The 27,480-nt window shown below is 43.3% G+C and overlaps 1 protein-coding gene across 1 annotated transcript in view; it reads right to left on the reverse strand.

The window, feature by feature from the left end:
• GRM7 (glutamate metabotropic receptor 7) overlaps positions 1 to 27,480 on the reverse strand; it is a 2,427,639-nt gene that overhangs the window by 1,286,794 nt on the left and 1,113,365 nt on the right. The gene's annotated exons all lie outside the window — the stretch shown is intronic.

The following is a 27,480-nucleotide window of genomic DNA, read 5'->3' on the forward strand; positions in this document are numbered from 1 at the left end:
TTTTGCCAACTACCTGAGTCGTTTTAATTATTGATGTTTGAGTAACTTCTGCATCCCCATCCATCTCAAGGGTATTGCTACCTCGACTTACAGGGTTGGGGTCTCCCAGTTCAGTATAATCACCAAACTAGTTTGATCAAGCCTACTAGTGGGCAGAGAACCATTGAAACAAGGTTACAATTTGGATTGGATGACTCAAAGTGCACAACTAAAATGCCGGGTTCACTCTTCGAAGAAAACATTTAAATCGGCTTGTGGCATTGGAGTCTTCAAGTAGATGGCTTGTGAGTCGACTCGAGCCAAGTCAGTGAGTGGATTCTGCTCTAATCAGTTCGACTCAATTCGATCAACAGCCAATTTTGCTCAGATTGTATTGCACAACTTTTGAAATTCATGTGAATTTTAAGAAAGGATTGGGCAGATTAACAAAATGTTATTTTTATCACAAGTGTCGAGATGTGCATACAAATCTCACAATTTTTGGCAAAAAATGCTTGGGTCCAATTCCTAAAGGGCACCATTCAGATGTCCGTTGAAAATGTCCCCCACTTTGTACATCTGCCCCAAAAAGGAGTATTTCTGTGCATTTTGAAGTGCATCCAATGTACAGAAAAAAGTGATATTCCCCAGTGTCCCATGCTTTTAAAAGCTAAAGCATCATTCTGAGTCCCCGTTGTCCCACTTGCGTTTATAGTCCTTAAACAGGCTACAACCTTTTTTTTTCTTTTTTTTTTTTTTACTTTTCACGATGACTGGTACTTTTATGGCACTTCATTGTGAGATGCACTCCCAGCATTCACCTGTACCAGGATTCTGTCAGTCACTCTCCCAACACCGATGTCTGCAAGGGGTGTGCCAGTGCATCATTTGCGGTTCCATGCTTGGACAACTCACCACTTGGGGCCAAAAAAGGCCTATTCTCAAAGGACGTCTGCATTTGTGCATTACAGCTGCGCACATATGGATGCCCTTTTTCACACATGTGCATTTGAGAAAATAAGGGGGCATTTCTTGGCTCTTCCAAAGTGCATCCCTGGGTCCACAAATGGAATGCTAGTTGAAACACACATAGAATAGCCACATGCCCCTTTGCTAATTGGAATAGTTGCAAGGGATACTCACTTCTGTCGCTGACACAAGTATTGAAATGTTTGCTTGTTTGTTTGTTTGTTTGTTTGTTCTTTTGTTCTTTTAAACAATTCATTATGACAGACTCTTTTTGAGCATCTAATTGTGAAATTAACTCCCACCATTTGACATTCTAAAGTGCCTGGATCCTGTGATAATTGTAATTGCTCTTTTATAAAGCGCTTAATACCAGGGACCAGTTTCTAAGCGCAAGCCAGGGGTTCAAGACAGGCGTATTGCCCTGAGCTATCCTCCCAGCCTACATTCGTTTTGGGTAGGTGCTTCCAACACTAATGTACGAAAGGGGGCTGGCATAATTTGCGCTACGGGACAGGCCCCCTAAAATGTGAATTCCACCTTTGTGGATTAAATGATCTGTGCATTTTTTAAATGAATACAAATGATAAAAGTGCATCTTCTACTTTTTTATTTGCATTCATTGTTATCTCACAATTGTATCATTTACTTTGCCACCAGCAATACTGGATTATATGATACTGTTTCATTACCCTAGAATTCACTATTACCAAAGATATGTATTTGAGGCGAGTCAAACCATCACATATCTGTAATTATTAGTCCAGCTTCAGTTTCAAACCATTTCACAATTCATCTCCAAATAGTTGTATTCTTTCTTACGGAATCGAACAACCAATTGTTCACTTGAGCTAGATTGTATTGGTTTAGCCAGTTTGAACATCACTAGTTAGAATCATATTTGTCAAAGTTGGCCAATAGCCAGATTGAAAAATCGCTGGTCTGTCTGATTATCACAATACAAGGCAATCCTTCTGGCAACTATTTTCATCTTTCATGAGTTGTTTTAACCCAAATAATGATGATAGAAAACGGGATTAACTACGGATGTCTGTGTGTATCTTGGAATTAATAATTAAATGGTGTGTGCCAAGAGTAGCGAAATTCGTCACCAAGGTGGCCCCAAACCCCTGGCAATACATAGGTACTCTACTGAGCACACAGACCCACACAATTGGAATAAGGTTGTCTCTTCTCTGAAGGCCAACACACCCCAATATGCTTGGTGTCTGATAAGTAAGGCGGGACAATCTTCCTTAAAGGTGAACCCGGATTAGTCGTGATTTGAAGATCCAACGGTTCAGTTCCTCTCCATTATGTATGGGTACTACTTAAGGGTGCAAATCAGCTACGCTCTACCCAAAAGTCTCCTAATCTCACTTTTATCGTCACACCCCATGACCTTCCCACCCGCACAAGAGAAGTCTAAGCAGTATTGACTAGTACAAGTACAAGATCACTGGGAGGAGAAAACTAGGGTAACATTTTACACATGCATTTGAGGTTTTGGCAGTATCCTGCCTGCTCTTAGAAGGCCTTCATTCGTTTGTCCTCAAGCGTTTCAGGAACAAACATGCTGAGCATAGTTCAAGATGTCTGCAGGAGATCAAACTGTCCAAAATTCAGTTGGGCAGATTATCTCCAAACTATTCTGTCCAGCATTAATAAGCAGTGAGGATTCAAAGTGTAGGCTTTACTGGGTCTAATTCTGCCAATTCCCTCTGGAATTCGCTGTCCTGAAGAATTTTGGAGGAACAAAGAACATTGCCAGATTAAAAACATTGGGGAAAGCCTGGAAGAACCTCATTCTTTGGACATTGTGTTTTCTGACATATTCTGAATTCTCTTTGCTGCTGTTACAGAGTTTTGCAACGCACCCTAGAGAAGCCCTAAACAGAGATTGGTATATCTATGACACCAAATAGATTTTCAACAATATTAAATGATTATTTGAAGTCATCATGGAGTTGCAGATTGCAAAGTACCAAAACACTATTTTTGCCAAAAATAAGAAAGGGCTTCATTAGAAGTGTGGCAGTAATTATGTTCCCACCACTCTTGGTTTAGCAGTAACAAAATCACCACCACTTTTAGCGCACCACTTAATTCTGAGTTTGGAGTTAAAATGGATGATTCACTTACAGCAAGGTGGACACATCTCCACTTTGCCTGCAATAATTGGTGCATTTACTGCACAGAATTACTGCTCACTGTAAATCTTCATGGATTCCTGTTCACTCCAGAAATTGGTATTTATATGGTCATACCACCATTTATAATCTCTTGGTATTGTCATGGAACCCAGTGGTGGTAACAGTAAAGCTGTTGTACAATAAATAAGCAGAATTAATGCTCATCTACTGCCAAACTCGTAATGAGGCCAAATGTGTACTCTCCTTTATGTGGACCACACAACTGTTTTGATCCTGGCAACACAGCCGGTGCAGAACAATCTATCTGTCAAAGTTGCCATTGTTTTGCAGCTGAGAAGGCAAATACATTACGGTCAATTCAACAATTCAAAACAAATATAAGTGTTTACGTTCGTATTAATGATGTCACAAACATCTGAGTGTCAAGTAAACAGAAATTGCCCTTGCCATAAAATAATTGTCAACTTTGATAACAAGTCATGATAAAGTGCTCTCATAGATAAATATGCAACCTTTTTGAACTCTCAATTATACAATTCATGCATTATGAATGGTAAGAATAAAGTAAAATAGATTCCAAAATGTTGAAGTATGATTTTTCTTTTTCTCATTCCTAAAAAGGTTTTTTGTTTTCAGAGAAATGTTACCATTCCTTTGTAAATAAAGCAGATAACACTTATTTGAGTGCCTACCACATCACATGCACCAGGACCACATGATTGTTTTTGAAGTGCAGGATCAAATTAGTTCAAAGGGCCTCATTACATTTTTGGCAGGGCAGGAAAAAACTTGACGGTAGCGGAATTAACGCCAATGTTCCCGCTCTGCCCGCTCTGCCATTCTCCAACTCTCTGCTGAAAAATTGGCAAACTTGGCAGAATTTCTGTGGCAAAATTAACACAGTGGTGATTCTGCCAAAAAGCCCCATTGCGTCCTATGGACTAAGAGCCTATTCTTCTTCTGAATGCCTTGTCTGCCGGCTTTCTCTCTCTCCTGGCCACTCTCTCACCATTGCTTCTATCTATCGGCCACGAGGACAGACTACATCTTTCCGCTCTGAGTGGGCTGACCTCGCCTCCGCCCTCCTGGCCTCGACCACTAAACTCCTCTTCCTTGAAGACCTCAACATCCACCTGGATGCTTCCTGTCCCTCCTTTGGACTCTTTCATGACCTCTGTGACTTTCCCTCTCTTCCTATTCTTCCCTCTGCCCCGACGCACTCTGCAGGGCAAACTCTAATCTCCTCACACCTCCCCCTCTAAACCTCTCACCACTCCTCTCTCCTGGAGCAATCACTTTCTCCTTTCCTCCCATATCTCCATCTCTACCTCTCAGACCAAGCCGACTCCAGCACTGCACCTACCTTCTCGGTCATCTGTCCCCTGAAGAGTGTGTCAGTTGAGGCTTTCACTGCCATCTTCTCTCCTGCTCCTCCCACTCTGGCTGACTCACATCCTGACACAGCCCTTTCCAAGCTCCATTCTTTTTTCTTTGAAATTCTCGATATTCTTGCCCCTGTCATGAGGATCCACTTGAAGCCCAAAGCCAAGTGCAACTTTTGGTATGACTCTGACCTCGTCAGCTTTAAATGCAAGGCTAGGGTTGCTGAGAGGAAATGGCTGGCATCTTGTGAATACTCTGACAAACTGGCCTGCCGCCTGCTCCAAAAAATATACCGGCTCGATGTCCGCACTACAAAGAGTGCCCACATACAAGCCAGCATCTCTGTGGCATCTAACAATTTGGACAATCTCTTTAAACTTCACAATCTGCAAGAAGCAGGCCAATCCTGCTGTAGACTCGACTTATCCTGTCCCCTCCCAGGCCCTCTGCATGGCCTTGGCTTCCCATTTAATCTAAAAAAAAACCCAGAACATCCTGTCCACCCTCTCTTCCTCTTCACGCTTCTCTCTGTGCTGCCTCTGCACCCCCTGTGGCCAACACTCCTCCCTCTTTCTCTTTGTTTCCTCTGTTCCCCCCGACATGATTTCTAGACAAGTCTGATCCATGAAAGTCTCTTTCAAAACAGGTTCTTCCCTGTTCTTTCAAAACCATCATGGACCATATTAACACCCTCGCTGCTGCCCTGGCCGATGTCTGCAATCACTCCTTCGCTACTGGAGCCTTCCCCTCCCCTTGAAGCACTCTCTTGTGCACCCTCTTCTCAAGAAACCCACAGCCGACCTCTCTTGCCCGGCTAACTAGCGTCCCATCACACACCTGAAAAAGCTGGCCATTTCCCAGCTTAACCTCCACACTGATTCTGTTGGTTGTCTACATGACCCTCAGTCTGGCTTCAGAGCAGACAGAAGCACAGAAAATGCTCTCCTGTACATCCCTAAAGACCTGCTCTCCAACCTTGATTCTAATCTCCCCTCTGTGCTCATCTTACTCGATCTCTCTTCTGCCTTCGACATGGTCAACCATGCCATCCAGCTCAATCTTTCCATGATAACCTGGGTATCACCGATCAGGCGCCAGCCTGGCTGAACACTTTCCTCTCAAACCGACCCTTCCAGGTCCAACTTGGGTCCTCCCTTTCCTCTTTCTCACTCTCTCCCTGTGGGATACCCTAGGGGTCTAACCTCTCTCCCTGGCTATTCAACGAATACCTGGCATACCTCGCCCACCACATTGCTGCTCTCTGCTTCAACTTTCAGTGCTATGCAGATGACACTCAGCTCATTTTCAGGCTCCCCTCTGCCACCTCTTCTCCCTCTCTCATCTGTCGGCAATCAAGGAGTGGTGTGCCACCAACAATCTCTGCCTTAATGCCTGTAAAACAGAGATCCTCCTCACTGGCACACCTGCACCCTCCTTTCATATCACTCTGTAGCCATCCTTCCTTGGCCCTCCTCCTGTTCCCACCTGTGATGCTAAGAACCTCAGGGTAATCTTCGACTCCACACTTTCCTTTTCTCCTCACATCTCTGACGTCTCTAAGAAGTGAAACTACCAAATGCACCTCCTCAGAAGTATTCTTCCTTTCCTCTCCTTCCCCCTGTCAGGTGTCTTGACCCACGTTCAAGTTATTATGCTGCAACATTTGGTGCGGTGTGCTTAGAAAATCCAAGATGGGCGAAAAGCCCACATTTGCCCCAGAATCCAGGAAAACCGCACAGTTTTTGCGCATACCAAAATGGTCGCCTGACCTGACACCCACCAGTGCGAGCATGATGGGCCAGAAGCGCCATGAGTGAAACGTGGTGCCAAAGGAAAAACAGCAGTGCCTGTTAGCTCAAAAAGTGCTTTGAAATCACATTTGTTTCACTGAAATGCAAGCTCAAAATGCCTATTTCAAACATTGCGAGATATTCAAACATCTTACTGAACACCAGCAGACATCTGGTAGAATGAAGTCTTGTGTGCATAACAAATCTGGAAAGATGAGGAGCCTAAAATAATGTTCATAACAAAACTGGCTGAGATGTGGATGTCAGCAGCTTAAGTGAAATTGGACTTAAAGCCACTAAAATTGAAATGTTTAAAATAAATGAGTGATTTACTTTAGAGTGTCACATAGGTTGCAACTATTTAAATGTCATAGTTTTAAACTTAGAATCAACGTTCTAGCTGCATGTGTCAAAATTGTACGTTTGTTTTGAATGAAGAAAAACTGGAACAAAAGTAACATTTGGCTGAAGCCTGGCTTAAAGAGATTGAATTCTGCCCGGCAACTACCCCCGACAGGAGTTGAAACTTGCCCAGCAACTGCATTCACAGGCCTGGCTGCCTTCTGCTGTTCCCACCAAAAGGAGATGACACATCTTTGATTGAATTAGTGGAGGATTACCTGGGACTGCAGGAAACAGAACTATGAACTTTCCTTGGCTCAGGCAAATGCTAAATCAGGGGTCGTAAATGGCTTTCTCTTGGAAGGAAATGGGAGGGGCGCTGCCTCTGGGAGCTACCTGAGCTGGAGGCGGGGACAGACAGAAATTCCCCCATGTGCTTTGGAACCTAAACCACACCCATCTGGGCCAGAGCATAATTTTAAAAAGATGGATAATTCATAGTACCGAAATGTCAAAATTATGTAAATAATATCATTATTTCTGTGATTTATCTGTGCACATTTTAAGAGGTGTTAGGACTCTGTGGTATGTTTTGGGGAGTAGTAGCAGAAAATAGGGTGTTACTCCAAGTGTCTGTATGTTAATAATCTGACACTTCATCATCTGATGCCCATATTCCTTGCGCACATTTGTGTAAATTCTGGAAAAGTTTAGAGGTTGTGTTCTGGATGAAAAGGGCAGAATTCTGTCAGAAGTGGACACAACATCTTACAAAGACAGGGATCGGATGGTTTGGTGCTACAGAAAATATGTTAACTGGACATATAATATTAGAAAATTGTACATAGATAAATATGCATTTAAGTCAAAAATAGATTTGTGTGCAAAGTGATAAGGGGAGTGTTCTTTCTGTATGCCATAAAAATGACACTGGATGACGCACAACTCTGTTCTCCAGTGAGAGCACAGAAAATCCGCTAACCTATCAGGATCTTCAGAGGGTTGGGCATAGAAAGTCAGCCTTCCCACCCACTTTCAAAAGACATAAAAAGGACCACTGAAACCCAGTAGGGACATTCACTTATCACTTCAAACTGATTTCTTGCGAAGCGCTTTGCCGGGAGACTCCAGACTTCAAATCCAGACAGATCCAGAGACCAGAACTTAGAATTCAGACTCCAGAACTTGAAGCAGAGGGGCCAATCCACAAGCTGAATCCTTTTCAGCAGGCCTCAAAATCTTTTGCAAACTATTCAACAGCCGGGCGAGCTGTTTGATTCTGGCTAGAACCCTGTGCCATAATCATCTCTGGACCCAGAAAGCAGAGCTGTATCCAGAACCGCAGTTCTAGAAGACCCAGACCAGACCACCGTGCAGTTCCGAGTGCCAGACCCAGACCAGATAGCTGTGACTTCAGAACCACCCATCAGGAGTCCAGTCCAAACCTGACCAGACCTTGACGGCCTATTTTAAATTTATAGTGTGAGTACTCAGCCAGAACTGTGCAAAACCAATCTCTTAGTTCAAATAATCTAATTCAAACCATTTCAACCTATTTAGAACTGCAAAGAAATTGTGTGTCCATTCTTTGATTCAAACCTGTGAAAGCGTCATTTGCCATTTGAATCTTACTTTATTTCTGAGAATCTACCTCCACTACATCGTCCGTATCTTTTGAACCATACGTGATTTAACTGTCATCTTAAAGCTAAGAATCTAAGCTTTCCAACAAGCACTAAACCGACTTTCTACTCATTATAGTTTTTCCGTAATCGTACTCGACGCACTCGGAAAAAGTGCTGCAAATTGAAAACTAGCTCAAACTTCTTCACCTGTCAAAAATAGCTGTCTTTTGCTTGCATTGCTGAAATTCGTTTTCAACCTGATAATCCCTCATGGATCATTGCTAGTGTAGACATGAACTAATTCAAAGTAGCTGTCTCCTACCCTGAATCTCCTATAGGGAATTAAAATAATTTTTAGCATATTTTCACTTCATTACAAATCACATTAAAAGTATTTCTGCATGTTTTAAGAGCATACCGGTTGCTCTAAGCTTGCTGGGGGAGGGGAAGTAGAATTTGTATTGCATTTGATTATATTCCTGTAGATTGTGTGCTCTTTGCCATCTCTTTGTATTGAATAGTGGGGGAGTGAATTGTCAAAAGAAAAAGTGATCATATTATCTCTTGTGGAAACCATCTCAGTTATTTCTGTGCTGAATTATTTTCCATCATTGCATTTCCTTGAACCCAAAAAAGCATTCTCAGCTACTTTATCCTCTCTATACCAACTCCTAAGTAATTAAAAAAAGTGTGCTAGTGTAATATTATCCATTGTTGATCACTGTCATATTCATAAGTGTGCTATCAAATATTAATTTATTTATAAAAGTGTGATACATATCTTGTTTAATGTGTAAAATAAATATTTTAATTTGCAAAACAAACCTACTTCTTGGCTCAGTGATGTCAGGGGGATTCAAAGAGACGGGCGTTATACATGGGTTTATCATCCAGATCTATGAACTTGTCATAAAAATATATAATTAAGAGCTTCCCTTGGGCATACCAGACTCGGCATTGACTTAGTTGGAGTGCTGAATTGAAGTCGCTTAACACCCCGGAACCTCACTGTCTCTAGAGCTCTGGTTCCCTCTAGGCTGGACTACTGCAACAGCCTCTTTCTAAATCTGCCTGCCTCTATTCTCCGCCCTCTGCAACTCCTCCAAAACAGGACTGTGAGACTTGTCCTTGGCCTCAAGCCCAGGTATCCTATCTGCCCAGCCCGGAAATCTCTTCATTTGCTCCCAGTGGCTGCAAGGGTTACGTTCAAGACCCTCTGCATTGTCCACAAGTCCTTCTGAGGCCTGTGTTTGCAATACCTTCAACTCTCCCTTCGGAAATGCCTTCCTACTCGAGCTCATCGCTCCTCCACCTCCAACTCCCACTTGGTCAATCGTTTCTCCAAGCAACGAGTTGGTAATAGATCTCTCTCTTCGGCTCGGGCCTCCTTCTGGAATAGCCTCCCTGCTGCGCTGAAATTTGAGGAGAACCATCTTCAGTTCTGGAAGCACCTCAAGACCTTCCTATTTGCTTCTGCCTTCTCTATTCCTCTCCCCTGCTGATCTCTGTCTGTTATTGCACTGGGCACCTGGCTACCCTCTGAAATCGGGTCCAGGTCCTTGCCCACCCAGCTGCATACCTGCACTTCCCCCTGGCAACCCTTGCACTTGGGTCTGTATCTGCAACCCTACAGTCCCCTTACCTGCACTTATTGACACTTGTTGTCTGAGCTTAACTCTTGCACTTGTCACCGGCCTGCCACACTACTTGTTGTTGGTTTGATCCCCTGTTCAGCACGTTCCAATCCTCCCCTTGCCCTTGCACTCCCCCTTACCTCTCCCCAACACTTGCTTGATCTCAATGCCAGTGGGCCTACTAAGATTGTTGTATTGTCCTCCCTTGTACCACTTCTTTGACTTGTCGTGCCTTGAATCACTTGTGTATAGGCGCACTATGAAAAGAATATCATGTCATACCATATCATAAACAAAATGTGGATTTACACCGCCACAGGTTACTTGTAATCTGGTGGTAATACCTCCGAATCAAGTGTTGGTAACAGTAATTGAGTTGGGTGATATCTGGGTGGGTTTACCACCCAGAAACCACCAAACTTGTAATGAGGCCCTTTTATAACTCTTACTAGCCTAATTAAAGTTTTCCATAATATTCTGAGCGAGGTCATTTTTGCATCAGACATGGATAATAGTTTTCAGACTTCTACAGTGGCCACAAGAGACTGATCAAACACTAGGCAGATAACTAGATTTTGGCAAGAATAGGAAAATCATGCTTAATCTAGCATTCTTTAATGTGGTCGGAGGCAACATCAGGTATGCTGCTGGTCAGAAGAACACCCTCCACACTCTGAAAAGCACTCTGTTGTGCATCTGTATTGTTGATCCGGTGCTAGGTCCATGCTCAATAAAAATAATAATAATAATAATAATAATAATAATAATAATAATAATAATAATAATAATAATAATAATAATGATTGATAGGCAAATTTACTATTCTACCCCTTTTCAGTGGGGTTGAGTGGATCATCCCAGGAAAGCCTCCAATATTTTAACTGTCGATGTTGACTACCCTAAATGCAAATGCATTCAGTGATAAGGGAACATTAGGCCACTACAAAAGGTCAGGTTGTATGCATTTTTCCCACAGAGAGAGTGTTTTCACAAACTCTTTTACAAGTCCAAAGTTTGGTCTCACATGGCAATTAACACATGACTATGTGTGTTACCTCTACACGTGTTTTAATACAACCCTCAGTGTATATTGCAACAAGATTCAAAAGTGTAAATGTAAAATGTGATGTCATTACATGTCTCATGTGCATACATCCGATTAAAATATTCCCTTCTTAATGCTGAATTAAACCAATTGCAATAACAGCAAACAAGTTGCCCCAAAACGAGCTCCTGAAATAATTGATAATAATTTCAAACAGTAAAGTGAGCCATTGCAGTGAAGTTTTGCCTTGATAGAGAATGTGTTATTTTTACAGAACCATATTAAACTAGTCACCAGGAATTGAATTTGGCAGCAGATGAAGAACCATAAAATATACGTCTGCAGTGCAGTACTTATTTTAACAAACTGTTTCATTTTAAGGATCGACATTTACAACTATTTGTGACAAAATTACTTCTGCTCTGCAGTAGTACAAGAATGACTACAAATCAAAAGTGATCCCAAGCATTAAGGTAAAACAGACACAGCCAAGAACTATACCTCCTTCACCTTTTCTGGTAATGTGGGCTTAGGGAGGGAGTTTACCAGGGGTGAATATGAGATAGTAGGAACACAAACAGTAATAGTACAAAAGAAAAGAATGTCCAAACAATATTCTAAACAACATATATACTTTATTTAAATGAATACATTATGCCACTAACTACTAAAAACATCATAAAAGACAAATCCCTGTAAAAGAAGATAGAAAATGCAGAACATATATGTGTAGCCCCTCTAGATACTATATCAGAGAGGAAAAAAGGCAACAATGACAGCAATGCCACTCAGAGAGATATTTTCTTTAGCAGAAACATGACATTGTTTAGTCTCTAGGGCTCCTAAAATGGACCAAGTAGATAGCAATTTTCAATAATTCCTGGTTTCAGTCATCATGCCGTTAGCCAGGGTGGAACCAGGCTTCAAGATGTGGCCATTGCAGGTCAAACCGAGTTTGAAGGCGGCAAGTCACATTCCTTCCAGGTGGCTAGATAGCATTGAGCCTGGTTCGAGCAGTCCTTAGTTTGGTTCAAAGGCAGTGTTAAGTGGTCCAAGTCATTGCATCTCCAGTAGCGATTCTACGATCAGGTTAATGGATCACAAGGTGTGGTTTGATAATCAAGCATGGTTTGAAATTAAGAGAACCACTGTTTCAGGTCGATAAATGGTTCAATGAACTAGCAGTATCCGTTGAACTGAGATGCAAAATCCTGGTGGTTCAATGCTTAGTTTAATGGTGCAGCAGTTCAATGTTGTTTACACAATGCACTGGTGCTAGAGCCGGACAGGTGATGAATCTTTGCTGGGGCGATATGACATCAAGATGGTTCGATGGTGCAACAACGGTAGATCAAAGTTCGAAGGTGAGTGCCAAAACATGTGTATTTGGTCCCGGAGGTTCAAAAGTCATGAACGCATTTCAAGTGCAAGTGTTTCAAGCAATCAAACAGGAGATCCAGCAGCGTTGGCCCTCTGAATGCTGTGAGTCACACTGCTCAGCCAGCCTAGGGAGGTTTGATAACAATTGACTTTGTTGGGGAATGCCCTCCCAACAGTGTTCACATTCATTGTACCCGTCATCCTTGAAGGTCCAAATGTGAAGGATTAGGAGACCCTTTCCTTATAAAGGCAAGTGGTTACCCAGGAATGGACAAAAGCAAGTATGCTTTATGGGGCTCAATTCCTGTTAAGGAAACTAGTGACCTTTGCCTTTTGGTTACATACCCACAGTGCGTTGATTGTAGAGGAGCTGTAGGAGACAGGAAGGAAAGAGAAGCCCACAAACAAATGATAATGAGGAAGCCTTCCTCCGGGCTCTCACAATATGTTCTCTCTCCAGGAATGTTGGCAAAGTAGAGGCAAGGGCCACATTTTCCTACAACGGTCACCCGCTTCCAAGACCTTAATGAGGCACTCAGTACGTTTCGTTCCCAAACATGCGAGTAAGCAGTTTAAATGTTCTGCAAGGGTATCTTTAATGTCAGTTTAGTGACTGTTCAGAAAAAAGTAATGCGTGTTTTAGGTAAGTGTTCAATTTTATGTAGTTATTAAACCACTTATTGCATCAATTTGCAGAGCGCTTTCACTCATCTCAAGTCTTAGGGGTGTGAAGCCAGCGGGGAGGCAGCTAAAGGAGAAATACTCTCCCTTACCATTTAGGCATCTTGGGTTTCTTTTCCCAGAGTGTTCAACATCTCTCCGTCAGTCCTGGATTAATCTCCAAACAAAGCAAACTCGACCGTGTCTACAACTACCCCTGGACTTCAGGGCGATGGAGGGACGTTAATGCGCTTTGCGCACGTCTTTGTCCCACCACTTCAGCATCGTTTGGTGCTTATAGCTAGTGTTGCGGCTCCAACGGCACCGCCCCACAGTCACCAATGCACTATGGTTCTCTGCCTCAGGGTAACTGCAGCTAAGTCTCTCAGAGGCGGGTAGCAGGTTCAGATTCGGGTAGCAGGTGTGTGATAGAAGAAAGCAATAACATGTCAGTAAGAGCCCATACAACTAATTACAGATGATAAACATTTGCAGAAATGTCAACATGGGCCAGCCCAGGTATGAATAGCACAGCCAGTCCTATATTTTAGATATTTATTTATTGTATTTATTGGGTATTTATAATGCACCGATTCAACAAATTGTGTTTTAGGCGCATCAAGACAAAAGGGGGCGATGAAAAAAATAACACACATTTTCCTACTAAACCTTGAGACATTCGGATCGTGCAAGTGGTGTAACATGAACTGCATGGAAGTGGGGGAGGAGAGGAAGTACAGGACGGGGAGGAAGGAGCAATGTTTAAGGAGTGAGGAAGGAGAATGGTGCATCAAGTTCAAGTGAACAGGTTCAAACACTGGCACATCTCATGCATTAAAAACTGGAAAGGCAAAACGTGAAGTGCTAGAATCCAGGACAGGTCAAATATAGAGTTGAAGTAGACCTTAAAAATATATATTTTTTAAATGTTTGTTTCATTACAATTGGCTCTATTATTTAGATCCACCTTGAACAATGTGTGGGGACAGCAGCATCATCTAAGAAAGTTACATTTCTTTCTTTAGAGTACATGTTTTAATAAACGGCATGCAATGCTCAACTTGTGTAAATGGCTTGATTCCGGAAACATTTGAGAACATTACATTTAAATAAATAATATGTTCCATGTTTAAAAGTTGTCTTCAGTTGTTATTTTTTTGCCGTACTATATTTATATATTTAAATGTGGGTAGAATGTTCCATGTGATGCAGTTACAGGACATATAATAGGTTGAAAGTAATTTAAATCACACTTTTGAACATGGAGAACACAGATGATATATCACGTTTACTCCTTTCTACATTTTCTAGGTGAAAATCCAGTAACTAAAATGTATCTTGTATTTACTCGAAAAACGAGTTGAACAACAAATAATGAGTTTTCACTTAGTTTATTGAGAAAATCAATAGTAACATGACCTTGTCAGAATTCTCCATCTTAAAAGTAATTAGATATCCCAAGTAAAGAAAGACATGTCTTTGTTTGCTGAGAACGTATTAGAAGGATCTCTTGTGCAAGTTCAGAAAACTGCTAAATGTATTTTGAACACTATTTCCTGTAAGCAAACTGATGGTTTATTTTAGTTTTTACTCAGTTTCAGCACCTGTGATATTCACAAGAGCTGTGTACACCATTCAATGCAAATGCCAAAAGTCCAATTTACACACTCCTTCAACTCCCACATGAATTGATCCTTTGTAGGCACCACAAATCTAAAAGGAAAAAGGGAACACTATTCTCATGTGCATAAAGTATTGCACTGTACTAATGGTGAATAGTTTTGAGAACGATAACTCCTGCCATTCCAGCATAACTAATATTATCGAACTTGCTGTGGTGTCCTTAGCTTGCCATTATCTTTGATCACCTTAGCCTAGACATTACAAGAACATATGGAGACTTCATTTGACAAGTGGCCCATCACAGAGAGATTGACCAGCCCAGGAAGTTGTGAAGAACACACAGAGTAAATGGTTGAAAGATAAACCCTTGACCTAAATTCCTATGTTTAGCTGGAATAAGTGGACGGAAGAGAATACAACAAAAAGCTCTTGCAAAACCAATAGATCTGGTGCTTTCATTGCTTGTTTCATTTTACATTACAGGTAAACACGCAGTAAGCACTTGGACTCTACTTACTCAGCAACTCCAAACATGTCTGCAAATTAGTGTTTGCAGAGAATTAACTTTACTAATACACATATTAGATTTACTTCTCTTCACCACAGTGTATGTATTTTCTTTTGTTATCAAGTGTACTGGTATCATATTGTGACAGCAATGATTAGCTTTCAGATATGTTTGGAAGATATGTTTGAAGGCATGGCAATTTTAGGGGTGAACTAGTGTGGCTGGGTACACATGAGTCAAGTTGGATTGTAGCCATTGTGAGCAATGATGAGAGGCAAAATGGAGGGTTGAGAATAGTTCCTTGGGAAATTTCTGGAGAAGTTGGTGTTCTCCCAACTAACCCAGAACACTAAACTTGTTGGTTGCCTACAAGACCATCAATCTGGATGTTGAGCATCCAGAGGCACAGAAACTGCTCTCCTGAATACCCATGAAGAACTGCTTGCATTTTTCAACTCTGACTCATCCTCGATATCTCCTCTGCTTTTGATATGGTCAATCACTCTATTCTCATAAAATGGCTGCATGATATCCTTGGTATCAAGAAGCAGCCACTGGATTGGCTGACATCCTTCCTCACTGACTATCCCTCCCAGGTTATCCTAGGTTCTATCTCCTCTCCCACCTCCATCTACACGTGCGGCATTCCTCAGGGCTCTAACCTTTTACCCTGGCTCTTTAACATCTATCTCGCCCCACTTGCTCACCTTATCTCCACTTTATTTCTGCACTTCCATTATTATGCAGATGACACCCAACTCTTCATCAAACTTCCTTATTAACTTCTTCTTACTTCCTCTACCATTACTGACTGCCTATCTGCTATCCAGTACTGGTGTGCCTCTAATGATCTCTGTCTAAGTGCCAGCAAGACTCAGATCCTTTCTATTGGGACTCATGCTCACTCTTTCTTTCCTTCACTCTGGCTACCTTATATAGGCTCTCCCCCTCCTTCATCTGAAGCCAGAAACCTTGGAGTCATCTTCGACTCATCTCTCTCGTTCCTTCCTCACAACCTGGTACTTGCCAAGAAGGTCCATTTCCAACTCCACCTCCTCAGAGGTACCCTTTCTTTCCTCACTCCCCCAGAAACTCAGTGTCTCTAGATCTCTGGTACTCTCTAGACTGGACTACTGCAACAGCTTCTTCCTTAATCTACCCTCTTCCTCTCTCCACCCCTCCCACTAATCCAGAATAGGGCTGCAAGACTTATCTTTGGCTTCAAGCCCACGGTAAGTATCTCTCCAGCCCTACAATCTCTCTACTGGCTCCTGATTGCTGCAAGGAACACATTAAAATCCCTTTGCATCATCCATATGGCTGTCCAGAGCAAGGGACCACATTATCTTCAACTTGCTCTCACCAAATTCACTACGTCCAGATCTCTCTGATCTTCCAGCTCATACTCTCTGCATGTATGTCAAGTGCTTCTCTATACAGTGAGTGGGTGGTCAATCTCTTTCCTTGACTGGCTCCCTCCTCTGGAACAGCCTCCCCCTTCCTCTCTGTCTTGAGTCAGATCTCTTCAAGTCCTTCAAGGTCCTCAAAACTCTACTCTTCTCTTCCTCCTCCCTCTCTCCCTCCCATGCTAAACCCCACAGTCACTGAGATTTGTGGCCTGGACCCTTATATGTCTTTCTGGGTCCCGGCCTTCTGTCCAATCACTTACAGCACCAAACCTCCCCCTGCACTTGCCTTTGGACTCCCACTGGTATTTGCTGTCCCACAGGCATGCACTCATTGCATTGGCAGGTGTCCACTCTTTACCAAATGGGTTCTACCAGGCACTTACCCGTTGTCTTGCATCAGACTCTCTGGCACTTCCCCCTCTATGGAACCTCTAGCACTTACCCCGTTCCCTTGTTGCTTCTTTCTCTCTGCACTTGCATGTTCCGAATGTTGACAAGGTCTAGTAGGACCTCTTATGTCTTTGTTCATCATTGGTATTTTATTTGCTTTCTGTCCCCTCCCACTTTACCCTGTTGACGCTTTGAAACACAATTTCTTGATGTTTAAGCGCCTTACAAATGCACAATAAATGCATAAAATAAAACAAATAAGCATAGATGAGCAAGTGTGTGTATGGGTAGGTTAGGCAAAGGTAAGGTGGGTGGATTTAAGTTGACTTGAGTGAGGTAAGATAAGCATGCCAGGATGGGTATTGCCATGAGGTAACTAGAGTGGGTATAAGAGTGGAAGAGGTTATGTATGGTTTAAGTATGTAGGCTGAGTGGATTGGGGGTAGAGTGGGGTAATTTCACAATGGGGTTGATATGAATTGGGTTAAAGAGGGGAGGGGTAGGGTTTGCATGGTAAAAGAGGTGAGGTAATGTGTTGTGGTGGTAGTGGTGGAGTGGGATAAAGGAATGTGGGCATGGGTAGAATTGGCAGGTTTAGAATGTGGTGAGGTATGGCAGGTGGGTAGTTTAGTGTAAGATGATGTAGAATGTTTGGGGGTTGAGTGTTGTAGAGAGGGCAAGGTGGTAGAAAGGGCTAGTATAGAGTGGGTCTGGGGTAGAGTGGGGATAGCTACAGTGGGTGGGGCTTATGTGTAGATTGGTTATGAAATAGGGTAGACGGGTTTAGACTGGGTTGGGGTGTGGATTGAGTGGGTAGAGGAAGAGTCTCAGGGGTAGTGGTAGATTTTGTTGGGATAGAGTGGGCTGAGGTCGGTAGATTATGTTGGGGTGCTATTTGGTAGTGTGTTTGGGGTACAGTAGGATGGAAGTGGTAGAGTGTGCAGAATAAAGTGTGTGTTGTCAGAGTGAGTAGCTGCTAGAGTGATGTGGTTGTTGATCAAGTGAAGGAACTTTGCGGTTGAGTGTGGAAGGGGTTTATTTAAATTAAATAGTGTTTGACTGGAGTGGGGATTGAGGTAGGGTGAGGTAGAGGGGGTATGGTAGGTGTAAAGTGGGATAAGGTAGGTTTTAAAGGGGGACAAGGTTGTCAATTATTGAACTGTAGTGGGGGTTGTTTGTGTGGTGAGGTAAACTGCTGGATTGTTGAATGGGGTAGTGGTATGAGTTACATTAACTGGGTAAACAAGTCTGATAGATTAGTCGAGTAGTGTAGAATGATCAGGCAGAGGCGGAGTATTTTTGGGGTAGAGTGCAGTGGTGCGGTAACATAGTGGGGTTTGTGTAGACTGGTGGGGCATTGTGGAGATTTATAATAGATGCATGGGGTAGAGTAGAGAGGTGTGGTAGTGTAGTGGGACTGCATAGAATGGTGAGCGAAAGATGTTGGGTATTGTGTATAGGTGCATTATAAATACCCACTAAATACATACAAATAGACAAAGAGGGAGTGTTGTAGATATGTTGGGTATTTTAGTGTGCCGGGGTAAAGAAGTGTAGGTGAAGAGTAGTAGGATTAGAGTGGGTTGGATGACATATGGTAAAATGTGTGGGTGGGATAGAGTATTGGGGTGCGGTAGAGTGGTGAGATTTGACAGTTCCGTTTTTATGGATAGGATTTTGGGATGGGGTAGTATCGTATAGTAAAGTTGTATACTAGTGTAGTGACAGGTAATGAAGTCGGGTAGAATACACCAATGATATTGGGGCTGTGGTGTGTACTAGGGTGGGAGGAATGTGTCAGATTGGGACAGAGGGAGTGAAATGGGGCAGAGTGGTGTGGGTTTCAGTGGGGTGAGGTGGGGTAGAATGAGTTAAAATGGGTGTGTAGAATGGATCACGGTGAGGTAGAGTGGGTGATTGTAGAGTGGGTGGATTGGGGTAGGGAATGTCAGGGGTAAAGTGGAGTGTAGTAGAGTGTTGTGAACCAGAAATGGGTGAAATGGATAGAATTTGGCAGTGGTTGAGTTGCAAACTTTGCAGTGGGGTAGTGTGGAATTTGGTACATTGGTGTGGGTTGTGTCAGAATGAGAGGGTTTAGAGTGGATCTAGTAAAGTGTTATGAGGTGGGCTAGATTGGGTTGAGAGTTTGTTAGATTAGGGTGGGCTAGGATGGTAGAGATGTAGTTGAGTAAGGAGGTATACCCTGGGTAGTTGGCTGGGGTAGTGGGATCGGGTAAATTAGTTAGTAGACTTTTGCAGTGGTTTGGTCTAATAGTAAAGAGTGGGTGTACAGGGTGCTGGGTTAGAGGGGTGGGGCTACAGTGCAGTGAGGTAGATTAGGGTGGGCTGGAATGGTGTATGTGCTAGATTAGCGAGGTAGTGTAATGGGTTGAGTGGTGAGGTGGAATAAAGCCATGGAGTGAAACAGTAGTGGAGTAGGTACTCAGGGGTTTAAAAGAGAGTGGGTTGTGTAGAGAAGTGGGGTATACTGGTCAGGTGTGGTAGAAACATGGGGTGCAAATAGAGTCAAGGTGAAGTAGAATCGGTTGGGAGAGAGTGATGGGGTGGATGAGCTTGTAGGATGGGGTAGAGTAGTGGAGTGAGATAAAGTGTTGGGGTAGGATAGATTAGGGAGATGGGTAGAGGTCGGTAAGGGTAGAGTTGGGTGGGGCAGTGTGGGTTAGGGTTGGCACAGAGGGTGAGCTATGGTCAGCATGGGTGAGATGGAATAGTGTGGGGTTTAGATCCAGAGGGGTAATTGTGGTTGATGGCAGATCTGTGTAGGCGTAGAGTTTATTTATGTAGAGTGAAGTATGTACAGTGGGTGGTTGAACTGTAGATTGAGTTGTGGTAGGGTGGTTTACGGTATAGGGAGTGGGTTCTGGTAGAGTATTGCAAGGGGAGAGAAGATGTGGTAGTGTGCGGTGAGCTGTTGGGGTAGAATGGAATTGGGATTGTGTCAGATGAGGGTGGTGGGGTTAGACATATTGTGCTGAGGGTAGGGATAGAGGGGTTGGGGCAGGGTGAGGTACAGTTGAGATGGGTAAAGTGGAGCAGGGTACAGTAGGTGGATGAGGTAGAGGGGAGTACGTTGGAATAGGGTGTTGTGGTGTAGAGTAGCATGGGGCAGAGTGAGTGTGGTGTGGTACAGTATTTGAGATAGAGGATGGCAGAGTAGTGGGATGTGTTGAAAAGTGGTGTAGAATAGCAAGATGGGCAGGCTTTCCTGGAGTAGTGAGGGCGAGTAGAGTTGTGATGGGGTCTAGAGCTGGTGAGTGTGGAGTGAGTGGGGTGAGTTTAGCATAGAGTGGATAGGAATGAAGAACACATTAATCCAACACATGCGAACTTCCACCGGAAAAATTACAAATACATATCTGTTTAAATCTTTAAACCTAACGCTTGCTTACGTCTGCGAGCATGTATTGTGTATTCCTGTTGCACTTAATGTCTGCAACTTAGACCGCCACAGGTAGAGTTCAAGACTTAGGGCCCTATTCACGGAATTGTTTGGATAATTCAAAGTGAATTTGCACTGCTGACAAGGGACCTTGCACTGGTTCGCCATGGCTATATTTGGCGAGCCAGGGGGTAACTCGGGACATTGTGTTCACTCGGGTAAGACGCGCTGAGCCGCTAGTCACTTTCCCACTTCTGTGCTGCTTCACGCCCAGTTATGAATGCGCTCATCTTTTAAAGGCCGGGGGCCATTCTCCGGATACGGTTACGCTCTCATCACCATGTTATACTGAGCGTGTAAATCACTGAGGTTAAACTGACTCTCCTCACTTTATTGCACTGCTTCGCCCTAGTAAACACGCGCTCTGGCCACATACCCTGTAACCTTTTAAAATCCCCACCAACCTTAACACAGGCAACAGCCTTTGGGGTCGATAGACTGGTACACTTCATGGACTACTTACACATAAAACGTTATTGTCAGTTCCGCACTATAATTCCAAAGGCCTAAAGAACATATCTCCTCATGGCTGCATGCATCGCGTGGCCTACCTACTGATCGGCAAGCACGATTTTACAGCCACTGACACCCGCCGATTTCTTGATCTTAGAAGACATTAAAAGATACCTGCTATTTTTTAAAAGACATTTTGGTAGTTCACGAATACAATGTTAGTAATCTGCGCGTCAGAAAGGAAACAGGTTCAAAGACTGTGGAGAGACAAAACAAAAAAAGAACAGGCTATTACGTCAAAATGAAACAGGAAATAATGCTGAGAAAAAAACAAAAAAAACCACTATGGGCACGATTCATGGAATATTTACACGGTTCAAAGTGAATTTGCACTGCTGAAAAGTGACTTTGCTCTGCCAACACAAACCCTGATTCGTGGAACCGTGCAAAGTGTATTTTTGCAGTGCAGAGACCGGTAAAGTCAGTGCACAGTCATTTTTGTAGTACAAAATGACTTTGCCTGGACTTTGCACAGAAAAAATACACTTTGCACAGTCCGATGAATCAAGGTTTGTGTTGGCAGTGCAAAGTCACTTTTCAGCAGTGCAAATTCACTTTGAACCGTGTAAATATTCCATGAATCAGGCTACATGATCTCATTGTTAATATTGTCCATTGTGAACCGGTAGCAGTTGAGAGTTTCGACCAATTGGACAATGTTTTTTGATGTCTCACTTTATAAATAGTTTCAAATAATCAAATCTGAGTCATGTCCTTAAAGATGCATACAGTAGAGCTTAGCAGAGGGGAATATCTGCTTTAGATTGTCACATCATAACTCAGACACTCTAAACGAAATTCGGCCGAATCAAAGGTCTTTCCAAAACAAGGAGACACAGGAGATTCGAAATGCTAGATTCGGAGCTGCAGATCAAACGGGGACGACATGATTGGGTCGCCAGGGATCACACTAGCAACCCCTGCATGGTTACTTTGCAAACCCTACCAATCCCTTGCAAGCCCCAGGCAAATACTAAAATCATGGAATGCTGGGGGGTGTGGCTAAGGGAGGCATGCATATGCCGTCTGCGCGCAGCTTGGGCTCCTCCATTTTGTCTTGCTCAGGAGCAGTAGCAGCAGGCAGCACGTGTATTATAGTATTCGTTGAGAGTTTTAGAGAAGCAAAGTGTGTGAAAAGTCAATGACGAGGTAGGTAAGTACAACTAGTAGAGTGGTGCTGGTACTACTGTGTGCATGCCTGTGGATGCCGGGAAGAGTCACAAGACTCAGAGTGCTCACCTTTTCACCTTTTCACAGATGATAACAAGGGACATCCAGACTTTACTTTGGCTTTAGTTTATTTATGTATGCAAAAACTAGCGAACTTCGGTGCAAAGTACTCTGAAACGTTTCTGAAATGAGGAAAGAAAAGAAAGGCCGTGCGGCGCCCCATATGCTCACCTGCAGGCGTTTAGTGCTCTAAGCTGGGAGAGGGCACGGGATCCTATCCTAAACACCACTCACGATTGTCCCCATCCCTCGTGAATTATTCAACACTCTCAAGGCCATTTAGGTGCTGCTTTACTATGGGGTTGAGCACGTGCGTGACCTGTATTGCTGATTACATGGGGTAAGATTACAGAGACTGCTCCTGTTCCAGTTGGTGCAGGGAAGTTTTGCAAAGGCATGTGTGTTAAAATGTAAATGTTTTCTCTGTGCACTCGGTGCAAATATCAGTGCCAACAAGCCTCCACTTGAGAAAGACTGGCCCGTAATGGAACCAACCATATAGTCAGGTCTTGTGACATTTACGAATACGAAATGGGGTCGAAAATAGGAAGTACACCTTGTCTCTCTATGCTATGGTTACTGTATACGCCAAATCGTAAACGTGTTTAGAAGCTAGCCTCCACCGAATTGCAAGCGATATTTGAATTTAAATTAAATGCAGATCTAGGAGTATTTGCATTGCTTAACTGGTCCATTGTTTGGTATTTCCTGAAACTGTTTCTATGCCCCTGACCTTATCACGAGTCCCATTGATCGAGGATCCAGCCACCTGAAGAGAGGCTGGATGAAATCAGGACTCTCTCTCCAGGTTGGTGCCCTGCAAAGCTTTATTCCAAAAGATTGTGTTTTTTGGGTGAAGCAGAGGGTGAAGAGTTGAAGGAGAATCGGCCCTGGCATTACAACCCTTCTGAAAAGCAGGTAAATCTGGGTCGGAATCAGTCACTTACTTGTTTGGCTGTTTTTCAGGACTGTAGGAGAAGGCCTTGCTGAGGAGTTAGGGATTTAGGGTTGTAGGTCGAAGTTTATGAACGGTGACTTATTGTCCTAGCTCAGCCAAATGGCACATACTTTGTTATCCTGGGCAGGTGTTGGCCCCATGTGCCAACATGAACACTGATGAAGCCAGGAGTGGATGCAGTGCTCCTGCGATACTGCATCTGCTGGAAACTATGATTAAGTGATATATCAGGAATAACACTACCCCACTTGCAAGAAATGAAGCCGAACAAAATAAAATAGTCAAACCTACCACATGTTTTCAGCGTATCCCTACAATACACATTTGAAAAGAGTGATGCAGAAGATCTGGTGTGTGCTCTCAGGAATTTTGCGGTTTATTACGCAGTAACACTCAAATCAGGGAATTCCTTTCCCCTAATCAAGTTAGTGCACAACAAAGCAATATTATGTTGATTCAGGTTCAATTTGGTAAGGCCTCCAACCCGTCTCGCACCCAGTCCCAACAAATAAGCGGTGCCACAATGGACTAGTAACCATGCCGGTGTGTAGTATGAATATAGATGTATTAATTTATTTAAACCAAATTTGACAAACAGGCTAACATCAACTACCAATGCTGTGGCAACACAGGAACAAAAATTACTTCTGTAACGGCACCAACAAAGAGATTAAATTAAGATATGCAGTTACAATTTCCCCTCAGCTTTCTTTTCAAATCACCCACCAATACAGAAAAAGAACAATTCAGACCAGACGTCCAGAGCGGGTCCAACAAGGGAACCTCGTAATGAGGTGGTATGGGGTTAACGGCGCTGGCACCTTTACCGGTGCCGTTACACCCTTATCACCTGACTTGTAATGAGGGCCAATGTATCTTTATATTAATCAAACCCCTGCTTCACAGGCCTCGCTCATTCTGCCCCCACAAGTTTCATTCATCCTTAAACATGTGACCAGCCAGATGCTGGCTCATGTTTATCTTAGCCTATCCCTCTTGGCCTCCCAATGGTCCTGGCTATAGCTTTAATGCACATTTTATGGGAGTTGTGACCTCAAGGTCCCTTGTGCTGAAAAATAGGCAGGTCTTTTTTTTCTATTTCCACTGCGGTTTCCATCAATGGCAGTGTATTTCTTTGAATTTTTAAGCTATGGAACTGATTGATTGTGGACAACCAGACCTCCCTCTCCGGGACAAGCAGAGGAAATGTCTTTGAAGTTAAAGTGTGAATTCAGTAGAAATGCCCAGCTGCATGTTTAATTCTGCAAGAAATGGCTTATAAACTCACACACAATTCATTTTACATGAAGCATTTCATAAGGCATCCAGGACTTATATCCATTTCTAATGTCTTTCCTTTAATCTCACAGTTGCCAAAGACATGAGTATCACTTCTGGATTGTTTATACACAGGGCCGTTATATGAGAACACCATGTTCACCTTCAAACCAGGTCAGCACTTCTCTTAGCCTACTTTCATTTGGATGAGGAAAAAAGGAAGTTCTTTTATTTCTTATAATTGCAATAAGCTTAGTTTCACTTGAGATTACTGGAGCACAATCTGGTATTACATTGAAGATAATGTACACCCTGCTATCTGACTCTTTAAGTAAAAAGTGCAGTTCTCCGTGGATTTAGTAAAACAGCCTTTTCAGCCACATGTCTTACCCTTTCCTTGTTGAAATGCACTGCACATAGCTTTGCAGTTTAGAACTTCTCAGCATATGTCTCCTTCATTTGAGATTTAGTCCTGTCTTTAGTTCTAAATATCCAACATCATAATTTCTGTGCTGGCTTTAGACTTCAACTTGACACCACAAATCACGTTGGCCTCTTTATTTCCTGGCATTTGTGTGCTATATGTTACCCCACATGGACAACATGAAGACCCTGGGTTAGACTCACTGTGGGCCGACTCAGCCTTTTATCCCTCCTAGGTCAATGGATCAAATGTTATTCACTTGGCAGAAGATAAACTTTGATCTGTCAGAGACATTGGATGAGGCTGGGCGATGGAAAATTCCATTAGCATTATTCATTGCTCTCTTAGCCCTCATAATAGATGATGTGACCCCTCCCAAAGCTGCACATCAGAGCGCATGTGCATCCTTCAATGGCAATGAAGTACCCCTCCCAAAGGTGCACACCATGGTGCATTCTCCTTCTTCCAGGACGATGCAGTGCTCACCCCTTTAGGCACACACCTTGGTGCATGTGCACCCATTAAGGGTGATGAAGTGTCAAACCGTATGGTGCTCACCAGGTGCATGACAGGGGGCCTTTGCCTCCATTCAGGGCAATTGAGTGTCCCCTCCCAAAGGGTCACACCAGGGTGCATGCACATTCCTCCAGGGTGATGCAGTGTTCACCCCTTTAGGTGGACACCAGGCTGCCTAGACACCCATTCAGGGTGATGAAGTGCCAACCCCTTTGGTGCTCACCAGGTGCATGTGCACACCAGGGTGCCTTTGCATCCATTTGGGGTAATGCACAGTCCACTAACAAAGGTACACACCTTGGTGCATTCAACAACAGCTGTCACATCAACATGAGTTATTAGAAAATAATGTACTGAGAAACAGCGTGCACACTTACAATCCTTGCACAAGGTTCATGTGCAAAATCACTCCCCCCTCTCAAATGTTCTGCAAGATTGCATTATTTGCTCTTCATAACTGCAGTCCATGAAAATGTTGGGACACATTTAATTACTGTTGATGCATAGCTGCATCCCTTGGAAAAACATTATTCCTCCAAACTGTCAGTTACATAATATTCTAGGGATGGGAGGGGGGGCAGGGGGTCCTCTTTCTCAGTGCAAACTGTTGTGAATGGAAGCTTTTTGTCTAATCAACTACACGATAAACAATGTATTGCTTAAATACACCAAGACCAGGCAAACGACAAATGCTTTGGGGGTCTAGGGGTTTCTCAGTTACCCTCAAGGAAGACTGTGAGTTGATCCGGAAGACTTGGTTTGGCTGAGGAGCCACCCACAAGGAAGACTGTTGGCCTGATTCACCAAGCATTTATCAAATGGTTGAACCATTGAAAAAACATGCTTGGTGAACTAGGCCATCTGAATCAACCAGGGAGACTTGGGCTGTTTGACTTACAAGGGAGAATGTTAATCAATCCAGGGGACTTATGCTGCTTGACCAACAAGGGATATGGTTAGTCAATCCGGGAGACTTGAGCTGTCTGATTTACTCAAAAGGGAAACTGTTTGTAAAACCTGGATACATTGGCTGCCTGATTCACTCACAAGGTAGAGTGTTAGTCCAACCAGGAGACTTGGGCTGCGTGATTTATAAAGGAGTTTGTTAGTCAATAAGGGAGAAAGGAGGAGTGTTCGTCAAATAGGGAGACTTGGGCTGCCTGACCTACAAGGGAGACTGTCGGTCAATGGGGTAGACATTGGCTGTTTGATTAACATAGGAGAGTCAATCAGGGAGCAATAGATTGTTTGGTTAACAATAAAGACTGTGCGTCAATTTGGGATACCTGGGCAATTTCATTTGTAAGGGAGACTGTGTAGACCATTCTACCTGCATTTCTCACCATACACTATTTAGCATCTCAGAGGCTGAGTCAGTGCTTCAGTAAAAGGGGGATGCACTGAGCTGTGCATGTTTAGAAATATGTTGTCCTGCATTTAGGACTCTCTCTAATTATTAGTTCTCCACCCCTGGTAAACTGGACAAAGAGGCAGTGCAAAGAGCAGATATCGGTTTTGCACCTGAAAAAGGCATTTGTAAAAGCGGCTAAATGTGACACACATTTTTTACCTATAATCTAGATCTCTTTAGCTGGAGAAATAACAGGGATGCAGGACCATCAAGCCACCATACCTAACAGGTTGGCAGTCTATTGGTGAAGAATTCATGAATGGTTGGGTTCAGAGGCAGAGCTGTCTGTGTAGCTCATACCCAGTACTGAAGCAACAGGTATGGGGGCTAGGTCTAGATATCTGGGTATGGGTAAGAGCAGCCTGTAGTACTCAGTGACAGAACAGCATGAACCCAAATCTCTTCAGTGTGTCTTGTTGTCTGATACTGGAGACTTAAGATGTTGTACTATTGACTTACAGATGTTGGGTGACAGTGCTTGAGACCTAATGTGTTGTAAGAGAGATGAAATGCAGTGCATGCAGATATAAGATGTTTGAAGTGGGTACATGAGTCTCACACTGTTGGGGTGTTGAAGCAGGGTACTGGTAACTTAAGTTGCTAGTTTGCTTGAGGTTGATGGTGTTGGAGAATGCTGGAGACTTATGTTGCTGGAGGGTGGCTCTGTGTACACATGAAGGTATTGAAGCAAGGCATTGCAGGTGTAAGGTGTTAGAGGGTGGGAGTGGGTGCCACACATTTAAAACTGTTTACTGAGGGCGATTAGCGACCTACAGTGGATGGTGGGGTGCCTGTAGTGAAAA

This window comes from Ambystoma mexicanum, chromosome 2p (assembly GCF_040938575.1).
Source record: "Ambystoma mexicanum isolate Mex_15411 chromosome 2p, UKY_AmexF1_1, whole genome shotgun sequence".
Classification (NCBI taxonomy): domain Eukaryota; kingdom Metazoa; phylum Chordata; class Amphibia; order Caudata; family Ambystomatidae; genus Ambystoma; species Ambystoma mexicanum.